The sequence below is a fragment of the Salmo salar genome, chromosome 17, assembly GCF_965601325.2.
Source record: "Salmo salar chromosome 17, fSalSal1, whole genome shotgun sequence".
NCBI lineage: Eukaryota > Metazoa > Chordata > Actinopteri > Salmoniformes > Salmonidae > Salmo > Salmo salar.
In genome coordinates, this window is record NC_138307.1 from 8158962 (window position 1) to 8172559 (window position 13598).

Genomic DNA, 13598 nt, shown 5'->3' on the forward strand with positions numbered 1-13598 from the left:
AGGGACTGCAGTGATACCTCTTGCACTGAGATGCAGTGCCTTAGACCGCTGCGCCACTCTGGACCATAATACACTACCGGTCAAAAGTTTTAGAACACCTACTCATTCAAGGGTTTTTCTTTATTTTTATTGTTTTCTACATTGTAGAATAATAGTGAAGACATCAAACTTACTCATGTAGTAACCAAAAAAGTGTTAAACAAATTACATTTGAGATTCTTCAAATAGCCACCCTTTGCCAAGATGACAGCTTTGCACACTCTTGGCATTCTCTCAACCAGCTTCACCTGGAATGCCTTTCAAACAGTCTTGAAGGAGTTCCCACATATGCTGAGGACTTGTTGGCTGTTTTTCCTTCACTCCGCAGTCCAACTCATCCCAAACCACCTCAATTTGGTTGAGGTATGGGGGATTGTGGAGGCCAAGTCATCTGATGCAGCACTCTCCTTCTTGGTCAAATAGCCCTTACACAGCATGAAGGTGTGTTTGGTAATTGTTCTGTTGAAAACAGATGATAGTCCCACTAAGCCCAAACCAGATGGAATGTTGACAGAATGCTGTGGTAGCAATGCTGGATAAGTGTGACTTGAATTCTAAATAAATCATAGACAGTGTCACCAGAAAAGCACCCCCACACCATAACACCTCACCCTCCACGCTTTACAGTGGGAAAAACACATGCAGAGATCATCCGTTCACCCACACCACGTCTCACAAAGACACGACGGATGTAATAAAAAATCTGCAATTTGGACTCCAGACCAAAGGACAAATTTACACCAGTCTATTGTCTATCGCTCGTGTTTCTTGGCCCAAGAAAGTCTCTTCTTATTACTGGTGTCCTTTAGTAGTGGTTTCTTTGCAGCAATTTGACCATGAAGGCTTGATTCACGCAGTCTCATCTGAACAGTTGATGTTGAGATTTGTCTGTTACTTGAACTTTGTGAAGCATTTATTTGGGCTGCAATTTCTGAGGCCGCTAACTCTAATGAACTTATCCTCTGCAGCAGAGGGAACTTTGGGACTTCCACTCCTGTGGCGGTCCTCATGAGAGTCAGTTTCATCACAGCGCTTGATGGTTTTTGCAACTGCACTTGAAGAAACTTTCAAAGTTCTTGAAATGTTCCATATTGACTGACCTTCATGTCTTAAAGTAATGATGGACTGTTGTTTCTATTTGCTTATTTGAGCTGTTCTTGCCATAATATGGACTTGGTCTTTTACCAAATAGGGCTATCTTCTGTATAACACAAGGTACAGAATGGCAGGCAGGTTCAGGGTCAAGAGCAGGCAGAATGGTCAAAACCGGGAAAACTTGAAAACAGAACTAGAGAAAAACAGGAGTACTGGAAAAATGCTGGTAGGCTTGACGAAACAAGACGAACTGGCAACAGAAAACAGAGAACACAGGTATAAATGCCATGGGGATAATAGGGAAGATGGGCGACACCTGGAGGAGGGTGGAGACAATCACAAAGACAGATGAAACAGATCAGGGTGTGACAGTAGTAACATAACTGTTTGAGGTTCCCATAACATGCACTGTTGATTTCATGAGACTGATATTTTTATTCAGATGAAATGTATCAGAGAATTTATGTAAACAGGACTTCTGATGGTAGATTGACAGGCACACATATCTGTCAAGTATGACCTTGATTACATCTGACATCATATACTGTACGTCAACATTCAAAGGCACATGTGGAATTTCAAAATCTTTCCAACGTGGCAGACGGTCCCCACGACAGTGGATACATTCTTATTGGTAAAAATGTATTAATTAGGCAATAATACGAGAGGCCATCTGTTATGACATTTTTATCATGGCTGTGATGTGGTCATAGCCATGAGGTGAAGCCGAGTGGCACAGCGGTCTAAGGCACTGCATCCCAGTGTTGTGGTGTCACTACAGTCTGGGGTTTGATCTCAGGCTGTGTCATTACCGGCCATGACTGGGAGTCTCATAGGGTGGCGCACAATTGGCCCAGTGTTGTCCGTGTTAGGGAAGGGTTTGTCCAAGGGGGTCTTACTCGGTCATCAGTTGAATGGTGTTTCCTCCAACACATTGGTGCAGCTGGCTTCCAGGTTAAGCGAGTGGGTTTTAAGAAGCGTGGTTAGGCGGTCATGTTTTGGAGGACACATGACTCGACCTTCTTCTCTCCTGAGACCGTTGGGGAGATGCAGCGATGAGACAAGATTGTAATCATTTTTTAACAAAACAAAAGGTCGTTAGATCTTTTCGTATTGACTGCAATGTAAAGCAACAGTACCCAGGCGCTGGTTGATAGTTCCAGAACCTTGGTTTCTAGGGACTCTGTGCATGGTTCTGAAAACAGCACACGTATGGTCCATGCATAGCAAAATTGACAGTATGAATGCTTCTTCTTCTTCTTCTTCTTCTTCCTCTTTCTGTTCAGAGAAACTAATGTCAATGAAGTCAATGATCTGAATCGCAATCTGAATCGCATGCTTTTTGAAAATGAGATTTTTGCTGTTGAAAGTTTGTATTTAAAATCCTTCTTGCTGGGGAGACGTGTATCAACTGTAAGGGATTTATTATCTGGACATTAAATATGTATGTAACACATACAGTATATAATGAATACCTTACAGAGGGAATCAGAGTTTGTGGTGGCTAATTTCCGCATTACCAAATGAGGATTTACAAACACACCAGTCCGAGTTAAAACTACATCTTTAATACTTAAGATACTTTTGCAAAAGTTCTTGACCCCCAATAATGGACTCTCTCGAATTAATCATTTAATGAGGTGATTGCAGAATGGCTACAGGGATCTTTTATAGCAACGATACAGCCCCTTCAACATACATTGACAAACCACAGATACTTAGTAACAGTTCACAAAGGTTAAGTTTTGTATGACAGATATCAATAAAACACATCAGACAGTAACGGCTATGTCAACAGGATTAATTGTATAGCCCAGTATCTGGTCCCCTTAGAACTGTCCCTCCCTGGTACGGTATTGAACAAAAACACTATTTCATCCAATGACATATATCAGTGGTCAACACCAGATACTCCCATCTCAAGCAAACCCCCTCTTGACCCTACTCCTGGACAGGCTCACTGGGGAGTGAGCCTCTAGGCCATATATTATCACAGGATAAGTGTGAGATCTAAGAGAGGACATACAAGGGTCCATTTACTGCCATAATCCTCCCCACAATAAAGAAAAGGAGGGAGTGACTTGCTCACAGACATTGTGGAGACAAGTCATTGGTTCCCCAGTAATCACGCCATCCCTTCACATGGTTTAAGAAATAGGTAAAGACACATTCCCATGATGACAAGTCTGACCTCTCCCCTCTCTGGGCCCCAAGTGTCTGAGCCCCAGCTAAGGGAGACGTGCAACTGAAAAGACACCAGAGTCCAATGGACACTTTCTAATGACAAGTACCTCAAATAAGCATATAATACTAATAAAACATCTTAACATGTTAGGGCTAGGGGGCAGTATTGACACGGCTGGATAAAAAACGTACCCGATTTAATCTGGTTACTACTCCTGCCCAGTAACTAGAATATGCATATAATTATTGGCTTTGGATAGAAAATACCCTAAAGTTTCTAAAACTGTTTGAATGGTGTCTGTGAGTATAACAGAACTCATATGACAGGCAAAAACCTGAGAAGATTTCATGCAGGAAGTGTCCTGTCTGACAAGGTGTCGTTCTTCTTGTCTCTGTTTATTGAAGAGTGAGGATCTTAGCTGTACCGTGACACTTCCCACGGCTGCCATAGGCTCTCAGAAGGCGGCAAAATGCTGAATCGTGGCTTTGCAGGCTCTGGCTGAAACAAAGTAGCGCGTTTGGGTAGTGGCTGGTTACAGTACTGTGAGACTCAGGCTCGTGCCCGCGTCGACCGAAAGCTTTGTTTTCTTTCCTCTGTTTAGCTAAATGGACATTCCCGGTCAGAATATTATCGCTTTTTTACGAGAAAAATGGCATAAAAATGGATTTTAAACAGCGGTTGACATGCTTCGACGTACGGTAATGGAATATTTAGATTTTTTTTGTCACGAATTGCGCCATGCGCGCGACCCTGATTTACCATTTCGGATAGTTTCTGGAACGCACGAACAAAACGCCGCTATTCGGATATAACGATGGATTATTTTGGACCAAACCAACATTTGTTATTGAAGTAGCAGTCCTGGGAGTGCATTCTGACGAAGACAACAAAAGGTAATCAAACTTTTGTAATAGTAAATCTGATATTGGTGAGTGCTAAACTTGCCGGGTGTCTAAATAGCTAGCCCGTGATGGGTGGGCTATGTACTTAGAATATTGCAAAATGTGCTTTCACCAAAAAGCTATTTTAAAATCGGACATATCGAGTGCATAGAGGAGTTCTGTATCTATAATTCTTAAAATAATTGTTATGCTTTTTGTGAACGTTTATCGTGAGTAATTTAGTAAATTGTTAGTGAATTCGCCAGAAGTTTGCGGGGGGTATGCTAGTTCTGAACGTCACATGCTAATGTAAAAAGCTGGTTTTTGATATAAATATGAACTTGATTGAACAAAACATGCATGTATTGTATAACATAATGTCCTAGGGTTGTCATCTGATGAAGATCATCAAAGGTTAGTGCTGCATTTAGCTGTCTTCTGGGTTTTTGTGACATTATATGCTAGCTTGAAAAATGGGTGTCTGATTATTTCTGGCTTGGTACTCTGCTGAAATAATCTAATGTTTTGCTTTCGTTGTAAAGCCTTTTTGAAATCGGACAGTGTGGTTAGATTAACGAGAGTCTTGTCTTTAAATAGCTGTAAAATAGTCATATGTTTGAGAAATTGAAGTAATAGCATTTCAAAGGTTTTGAAAATCGCGCCACAGGATTCAACTGGCTGTTACGTAGGTGGGACGAATTCGTCCCGCCTGCCCTAGAGAGGTTAATTATCTATGTTACCCAACTAATTCTGATTCGTCCACGACAAGTTACAAGATTTATCTAGAGTAGGTATGTCTAGGTACACATTACCAAAAGTAAGTGGACACCTGCTCATCTCATTCTCATTCCAAAATCATGGGCATTAATATGGAGTTGGTCCCCCCTATGCTGCTATAACAGCCTCCACTCTTCTGGGAAGACATTACACTAGATGTCGGAACATTGCTGCGGGGACTTGCTTCCCTTCAGCCACAAGAGCATTAGTGAGGTCGGGCACTGATGTTGGGTGATTAGGCCTGGCTCGCAGTCGGCATTGCAATTCATCCCAATGGTGTTCGTTGGGGTTGAGGTCAGGGCTCTGTGCAGGCCAGTCCACAAACCATTTCTGTATGGGCCTTGCTCTGTGCATGGGGGCATTGTCATGCTGAAACAGGAAAGGGCCTTCCCCAAACTGTTGCCACAAAGTTGGAAGCACAGAATCGTCTAGAATGTTATTGTATCCTGTAGCATTAAGATTTCCCTTCAATGGACCTAAGGGGCTGAGCCCGAACCATGAAAAACAGACCTAGACCATTATTCCTCCTCCACCAATCTTTAGTGTTCTCCTGGCATCCGCTAAACCCAAGCCAGATGGTGAAGCTTGAGTCATCACTCTAGAGAACGCATTTCCACTGCTCAAGAGTCCAATGGTGGCGAACTTTACACCACTCCAGCCGACGCTTGGCTTGCACATAGTGATCTTAGTCTTGTGTGTGGCTGCTCGGCCATGGAAACTCATTTCATGAAGCTCACGACGAACAGTTCTTGTGCTGATGTTGCTTCCATAGGAAGTTGGGAACTTGGTAGTGAGTGTTGCAACCGAGGACAGACAATTTTTTACGCACTATGCGCTTCAGCACTCAGCGGTCCTGTTCTGTGAGCTTCTGTGGCCGACCACTTCCCCTGCTGAGCCGTTGTTGCTCCTAGACGTATCCACTTCACAATAACAGCACTTACAGTTGACCGGGGCAGCTCTAGCAGGGCAGAAGTTTGAAGAGCGGACTTGTTAGACAGGTGGCATCCTGTGACGGTGCCTCATTGAAAGTAACTAAGCTCTTCAGTAAGGCCATTCTACTGCCAATGTTTGTCTATACAGATTGCATGGCTGTGTGCTCGATTTTATATACCTGTCAGCAACGGGTGTGGCTGAAATAGCCAAATCCACTCATTTGAAGGGGTGTCCACCTACTTTTGTGTATATATATGTCTAGTTAAACAATACAGGTGCTCTCATCGAATACACAACATGATCCACCGAAAACATATCGATATCTACAGTATCTTCCCTTACTATCAGGCCATGTCTGCAGTCTCCTGTTCTGCTACTTGAACCCATTGAGCTGGCTACAGAAAAATTATTTACTGCTCGTGCTGAATATTAACTATGAATATTAACTGAAGATTAACTCTCTCTCTTTCTCTCTCTCTCTATAGCTCTCTCTCTCAACGATCCATGGCTCAGCATTTTGCTGAAAGATTTACTCCAGGTCTGTGTCCCAAATGGCACCCTATTCCCTATATAGTACACTACTTCCAGAACTCTATGGGCCCTGGACAAAAATGGTGCAATACCTTGAAAATAGGGTGCCATTTGCGATGCATCCCAGGATTAATGTAAAGATGGCTGTCTAGGGGGAGATATCAGTATATCATCCACCCACCAGGCGCAGTTGTAGATGACACTACGCCCAACACACACACTCACACACACTCACACACACTCACACACACACTCACTCACACACACCTGCTATTTACTGCCCTACAACTGAGTGAACTAAAGCTGTCAGCTAGTGCCGTCTAATCCTCACGGACAGTCACTGACTAGACTCAGCCATCGATGGACATAGGTCAGAAAGTGACCTCAAAATCAAATTGTATTTGTCACATGCTTTGTAAACAACAGGTGTATACTAACAGTGAAATGCTTACTTACGGCCCCTCCAAACAATGCAGAGAGAAAAAAATGAGAAATAATAGAAAAATAATAACACGAGGAATAAATACACAATGAGTATACACGGTGAAAATCTGTCAATGTGTCCTTGAGCAAGGCACTTAACCTCAATTGCTCCAGGGTTGTCATTGATAATGGTTGTCTCAGGGAGAGTGGGATATGCAAAACAACACTTTTCCAATTAAAACATGTATTCATGGGAAATAGGACAAATATAAGCACCCACCAGATTATGAATTATATCTACATATAGGTAGGGATAAAGTGACTAGGCAACAGGACAGATAATAAACTGTAGCAGCAGTGTATCTGATGAGCCGGAAGAGTTAGTGCAAAAAGGGCTAACTATTTAGCAGTCTTATGACTTGGGGGTAGAAGCTGTTCAGGGTCCTGTTGGCTCCGGACTTTATGCATCGGTAGCGCTTGACGTGCGGTATCAGAGAGAACAGTCTATGACCTCGGTGGCTGGAGTCTTTGACAATTTTGTGGCCTTCCTCTGACACCGCCTGGTATAGAGGTCCTGGACGATTTATCAATAAGCACATGATTTATGTATGTCATATACATCGTCAAAGATGACCATTGACATATGAGACGGCAACTTGTTTCAGATCGCACAAGGCATCATCAAGTCCATTACAGGACAGCTTCCCGGACAATGCCAGATTATGCTGTAAACCTATTCCTGTAAATAAAAGCACTTTCAAGGAGAATCTCCATTGAACATCAGGTTTAATTTGGGCCCGGGAGACCAACCGTAAATTTCCCTATCAAAATGCCATCCCTTAGAATCATGGTGAAATATATGAGGTACTCTAACTGCATGCCTTTGTCAGCATGTGAGACTGTGCATGTGTGTGTGTGCGCGCACACCCGCGTGCATGCGTATGCGTGTGTGTTTACACATTTCCTACAGCTCATTTCCCGTTCTGTATCCATGTTCCATAGGAAACATCTGCCTAAAATAAATCATGGATTGGTGTACAGGCAATTAAATGGATTTATTACACTTTAGCCTTTCAAAATCTAGATGTTTCAAAGGAACGTATCAGCATCTTGCATGTGTGGAACCCCTTTATGTTAATTAACGGTCAATTACCGTGAGACTCACAGTTATTTGCTTGACAATCACCGGCTGATGAAATTCTGTGACCGCCACAGCCCTATCCATGACTCATATAAATAATTAACATATCTGTCCAAATATAACCTATTCATTAGATAGCTTCACGTCGGTGACAGAGAGAGTATGTATCTTTCTATCATTAGTTTATCTCCAGCTGTGAGTGCATGGTCCCTAGTTAACACAGTGGCACACGAAGGGTAGGTGAAATACCTCCTCTGCATTATTATGCACTAAATAGACCGTGCCTGCGTACTAAAAGACACCCTATTCCCTTCACAGTGCAGTACTTTTGACTAGAGCCTATGGGTAGTGCATCATATAGGCAACGTAGGGTACCATTTGGGAAGCGGCCTCTGTTTACCAAACAGCTCTAGAACTTTGTTGCTGTCGTTGTACTCTGTGTAGGTCATATTTTAAAGATGTTATTAATCTTCTTTTTAATTATGGATATAATGTCATTGTATAAATCCGGATTAGATGCACAGATTGATGATTTTTTTTAATCCGCTGACAGGATGTGTGAGCATGTGTAATTAAGAGGAAGTGTAAAAAAAAGAAAAAAAGATATGAAATAAACAAGACACACATATAAATGTGTGTGTGTGTGTGTGTGAGATTGTAGTGTTACTGGAGAGAAGAGAGCAGAGCGGTACATTCACAAGCAGCAGCTGCCATGTACTCTTTTTTTAATGAGGATTTGACAGGCTACAGTAGGTTATGTAGTCTGTATAAGGTTGGTCCACACCAGGCATGCAGGCCGTCACCTCTTGCTACAGTCTCAGACAGACAGACAGACAGACAGACAGACAGACAGACAGACAGACAGACAGACAGACAGACAGACAGACAGACAGACAGACAGACAGACAGACAGACAGACAGACAAGACAATTTATGCATCCCAAATGGAACCCTATTTCCTGAGTGCACAAGTTTTGACCGAAGCTCTATGGGTAGTACACTGTAAAGGGAATAGGGTGCCATTTGGGATGCAAAAATGTGTTATATTTATGCTTGTCTCCATAAACGTTTCATGGACATTCTGGTTACAGAACCTTTCCTTGACACAAAGCCCGTTGCCATGGAGACCGACTGACAAAAAGCGACCGAGCAGCGTGTCCATTTAACTTTGAGAATCCCAATCTGTCCATCTTTGATTATTCATGTCACCCTGACTGTCTGAAATCTGAAACATCACTATCCCATTCCCTTGTCAGCTATAGAGAAGTAGTGTTTTTGTTCATATGGCTGGGGGAGAAAAACTATCGTCTGTAGCTTTACCCTTGTGTGGTGTTCATGTTTTTGTTATTCTCCCAATGTTCGCGGGTCTGAAGGACCCGCAACATTATTGGGTTTTTCAAACAATACAGCCATAACAATTTAGATAAAAATACTTAATACTAAGATGTTGACATATCAATTACAAGCAATATAGACAGCATACATGGTTACTATTGGCCATTTACCTCTGCTAGATCACATTTATCAATAAAAGCGCTATTTGTTTTTTGGGGATAAAATTTGATTGTTGTAAACAAAAATCTATTATACTCAAGACTTGGGTGGAATAAATCATGTTTATTTTTAACAAATATAAATTAAACAAGGTTTTCATCACTATTGATGTTTCTTGCTTTGAACTGAACAAATTGGAAGGACAAATTTTACAGTATTTTATGGAAATTGTAAATGAGCCCCATTGAACACAAATTAAGGCCGGTCTACACACCACATGAGGGACAGCGTTTTACTGGTTGTGTGTTGCAAATGTATTTCTTGATCTTGATGCATGTGTACTGTCTTCCTGTCCTTTTTGGGTCCACATACACCGCAGCGCTTCTAATTGTTGCTCCCGGCTGCAATCTAGAATGATGAAAACACTTAGTTCAGGAATTTTACTAACATCTCACTCACATATATAGTTACAGCAGGCCAAGGGAGGAGAGTCAGACACACACACACATGCAACAACATCACTCACACGTATTTCCGGTATTGGAGTTGTTGGTTCCGTGGGTCGGGTGGATGGGGCACCAGCATCCTCCTGAATCCTCCTCATGATGGCTGCAGAAGCTGGGGTCCTTGGGATATGTTGCCTCCTCTGGATTTGAGGTCTTACCAATGCCTTGCCCAGCTCCTCGAGAAAGAGGCGTCTCCTCTGGAGCTTCCCTCTGTTCCAATCTGGTTCAACGCCATCCAGATGACAAACGCGTTGTTCGCCGAGATGTCCAAGATGTTGAAGAATTTCACAAGTGGCCAGCGTAGGGTTCTTCTTTTGCAGCTGTAGCCAGTCACCCGTTTATCTAAATTGTCCACCACTCCTTTTGTGGCATTGTAAACCATTATGAAAACAGAGTGAAGGAACACAGCAAACCTTTGTTTCATTTTTACTTGTTTTCACCAACACACACACTTTTCCACACTTTTATTACCCTCGTGTCCAGTGGACCCAAACACCACATAAGTAATGTAAAGGTGTTTGGGGGGTACACAGTGTGCACTCAATGAAAATGTGTTCTTTTGAATGCTCTTTGCAGAAAATGAGCCAAGGCCAATGAGTCTCAGGTTGAAAAAATAACTAATTGTATCATTTTTATTTTAGTAAACATTGAAAATGGGTCCCACAGACCCGAACACCACACAAGGGTTAATTGATTTCATCTTTCACACAGTGTGTGGTCTCAGTCAGCACATACAGCACATACTGTATACATTAATAATCTACACACTCTATTAGAAGAATAGATTATATAGGTATGATCTAGGCATTAGTCAGTATATGCACACTCCTGGGTAATTTTGACTCAACCAGTTGGGTCACGAACAACCCATTGTTTTCTTTAAATTGGGTTGTTGATGATGGGTTATTGAGCTATGATCCACTGAATCAAATCAGAAGACTGGAGGTGTGGCTTAGTAGGGGCATGGCTTTCAGATAGGTATTTTTGGCCACCCGTGCAAGTAAATGTAAATCTGGTTAATCTGTTCTGTTGTACTGTCAACACCTGTTAAGGTTGAGCACTGACACTTTTGTAGATTTTATAAGGCTTACACAAGTGTATGAGTTCCTTAATTAAGTGCCTATGAAAATTTGCAGTGTACAAACTTAAAAGGATGAACATAAATGACATTTAGTCTCACGGGTGGCCATAAAGAACTATCTGAAATCCAAGCCCCAATAGGCCTATTGCTCTACTACCGCCACAAGCGTCACGGGACTGGTCTGAATTTGATACCGCCGATCTGCCAACTTCTGTCTGTAGCGTCCAAACAGATTAGGCTACACACTAATATGACCCCTCTATGGAAAGGTGAGACTCTCCCAAACAGGTACGTTGTTTTGCTCTACGATGCCCACAAGCCTCACAAGACTCGTATGAAGGTACCCGGTACCAGTTTTAAAAAAATGAATGGAAGTATATATAGAAGTAGTTTAGTGCCTAAAAAAGGGGTTAAATATGGGTTTTCTTTTTTATATAATTTCCTGCTCTTTCTTATCTCTCAGATAGAGAACAGACACTTCAAAACAAATGTTCTTTTAATTTATTTTGTGATTCTCTGTTTTTCCATGTATGAATCTGTTATTCAGTGCATTTCTATCGGCTAATAGCAGTAAGGCTATTCAATAGCATTCAATGTTTTATCAAATCATTAGTTTATATTTTTGGGGGATACCTAAATATACTACATTTCAAAATCAAATAGCTAAATGATCCTTGGTATGACCATCATAAAACAATTCCATACAGTATGCTAGAAAAGTATTGGGACAGTGACAAATGTTTTGTTGTTTCGGCTCTGTACTCCAGCACTTGGGATATGAAATTATATAATGACTGTTTTTAAAGTGCAGACTGTCAGCCTTAATTTGAGGGTACCATATCAGGTAAACCGTTTAGAAATTACAGCACATTTTGGTACATAGTCCCCCCAATTTAGGGGACCAAATGTATAAGCAATCAAAAGTTTAGTATTTACTATATTCCTAGCATGCAATGATTGCATCAAGCTTGTTGGATGCATTTGCTGTTTGTTTTGGTTGTGTTTCAGATTATTTTGTGCCCATTATAAATGAATGGTGAAGAATGTTTTGTGTCATTTTCAAGTCACTTTTTTGGGAAATAAGAATATAATGTTTCTGAACACTTTCACATGGATGCTACCATGATTATGGATAGTCCCAAATGAATCATGAGAAAAAGTTTCAAATGCACAAATATCGTACCCCAAAGACATGCTAACCTCTCACCATTGCAATAACAAGGGAGGTTAGCATTTTGTGTGGGGGGGGGGGGGGGTATGATATTTATGCCTGTGTAACTTTCTCAACTCATTATTATTCACGATTCATTCAGGATTATCCATAATCATGGTAGTAATCACATTCATGTAGAAGTGTTTAGAGCATGTGTGTCACTGTCCCAATACTTTTGGAGCTGACTTTATATTATCTTAGTAGAACTCCCTACCTCCCTAGGTAGTTAAGTAACTCAACTGGCTGGGTGAAAAATAACTCAACGTGTGTTGTGTCCACTATTTGCCCAGCCCTCGGTTGTTTATAACCCAGCATTCTTTTGGAGTGCAATTACTATGGATCAAGTTTGAAACCTGGACGGTTTTGCTTAGTACATGCACAGTATGCCTTTGCCATGAGTAATGTCTCCTTTGGGTGTAGTAGTAGCAGAGGTTATTTGGCTAACACACATGAACTGCGAGAAGAGTGCGTATAACACAACTCTGTGTAAACATGAATAAATCAGGAGAACACAAAGGCCTTCCAATGGAACTCCCAGAGGAGTTCTAAAGAGAAGTCGTTGACATGTGATACTAATACACTGAACAAAAATATATAAGCATACAGCAATTTCAAAGGTTTTACTGAGTTACTGTTCATGTAAGGAAATAAGTCAATTGAAATTAAATCATTAGGCTCCAATCGATGGATTTCGCATGACTGAGGCTACAGATACGTATCTGTTGGTCACAGATACCTTATAAAAAAGGTAGGGGCGTGGATCAGAAAGCCAGTCAATATCTGGTGTGACCACCATTTGCTTAATGCAGCGCGACACATCTCCTTCACATATAGTTGATCACATATAGTTGATTGTGGCCTGTGGAATGTTGTCCCACACCTCTTCCATGGCTGTAAGAAGTTGCTGGATTTTGTCGGGAACTGGAACACGCTGTTGTACACGTCGAACCAGAGCATCCCAAACAGGCTCAATGGGTGACATCTCTTGTGAGTATGCAGGCCATGGAAGAACTGGGACATTTTCAGCTTCCAGGAATTGTGTACAGATCCTAGCGACATGAGGCAGTACATTACCATGCTGAAACATGAGGTGATGGCGGCGGATGAATGGCACGACAATGGGCCTCAATATCTTGTCACAGTATCTCTGTGCATTCAAATTGCCATCGCTAAAATGCAATTGTGTTCGTTGTCCATACCCTACCCATACCATAACCCCACCGCCACCATGGGGCACTCTGTTCACAGTTGACGTCTGCTAACTGCTCGCCCACACAATGCCAGACACGATGTCTGACA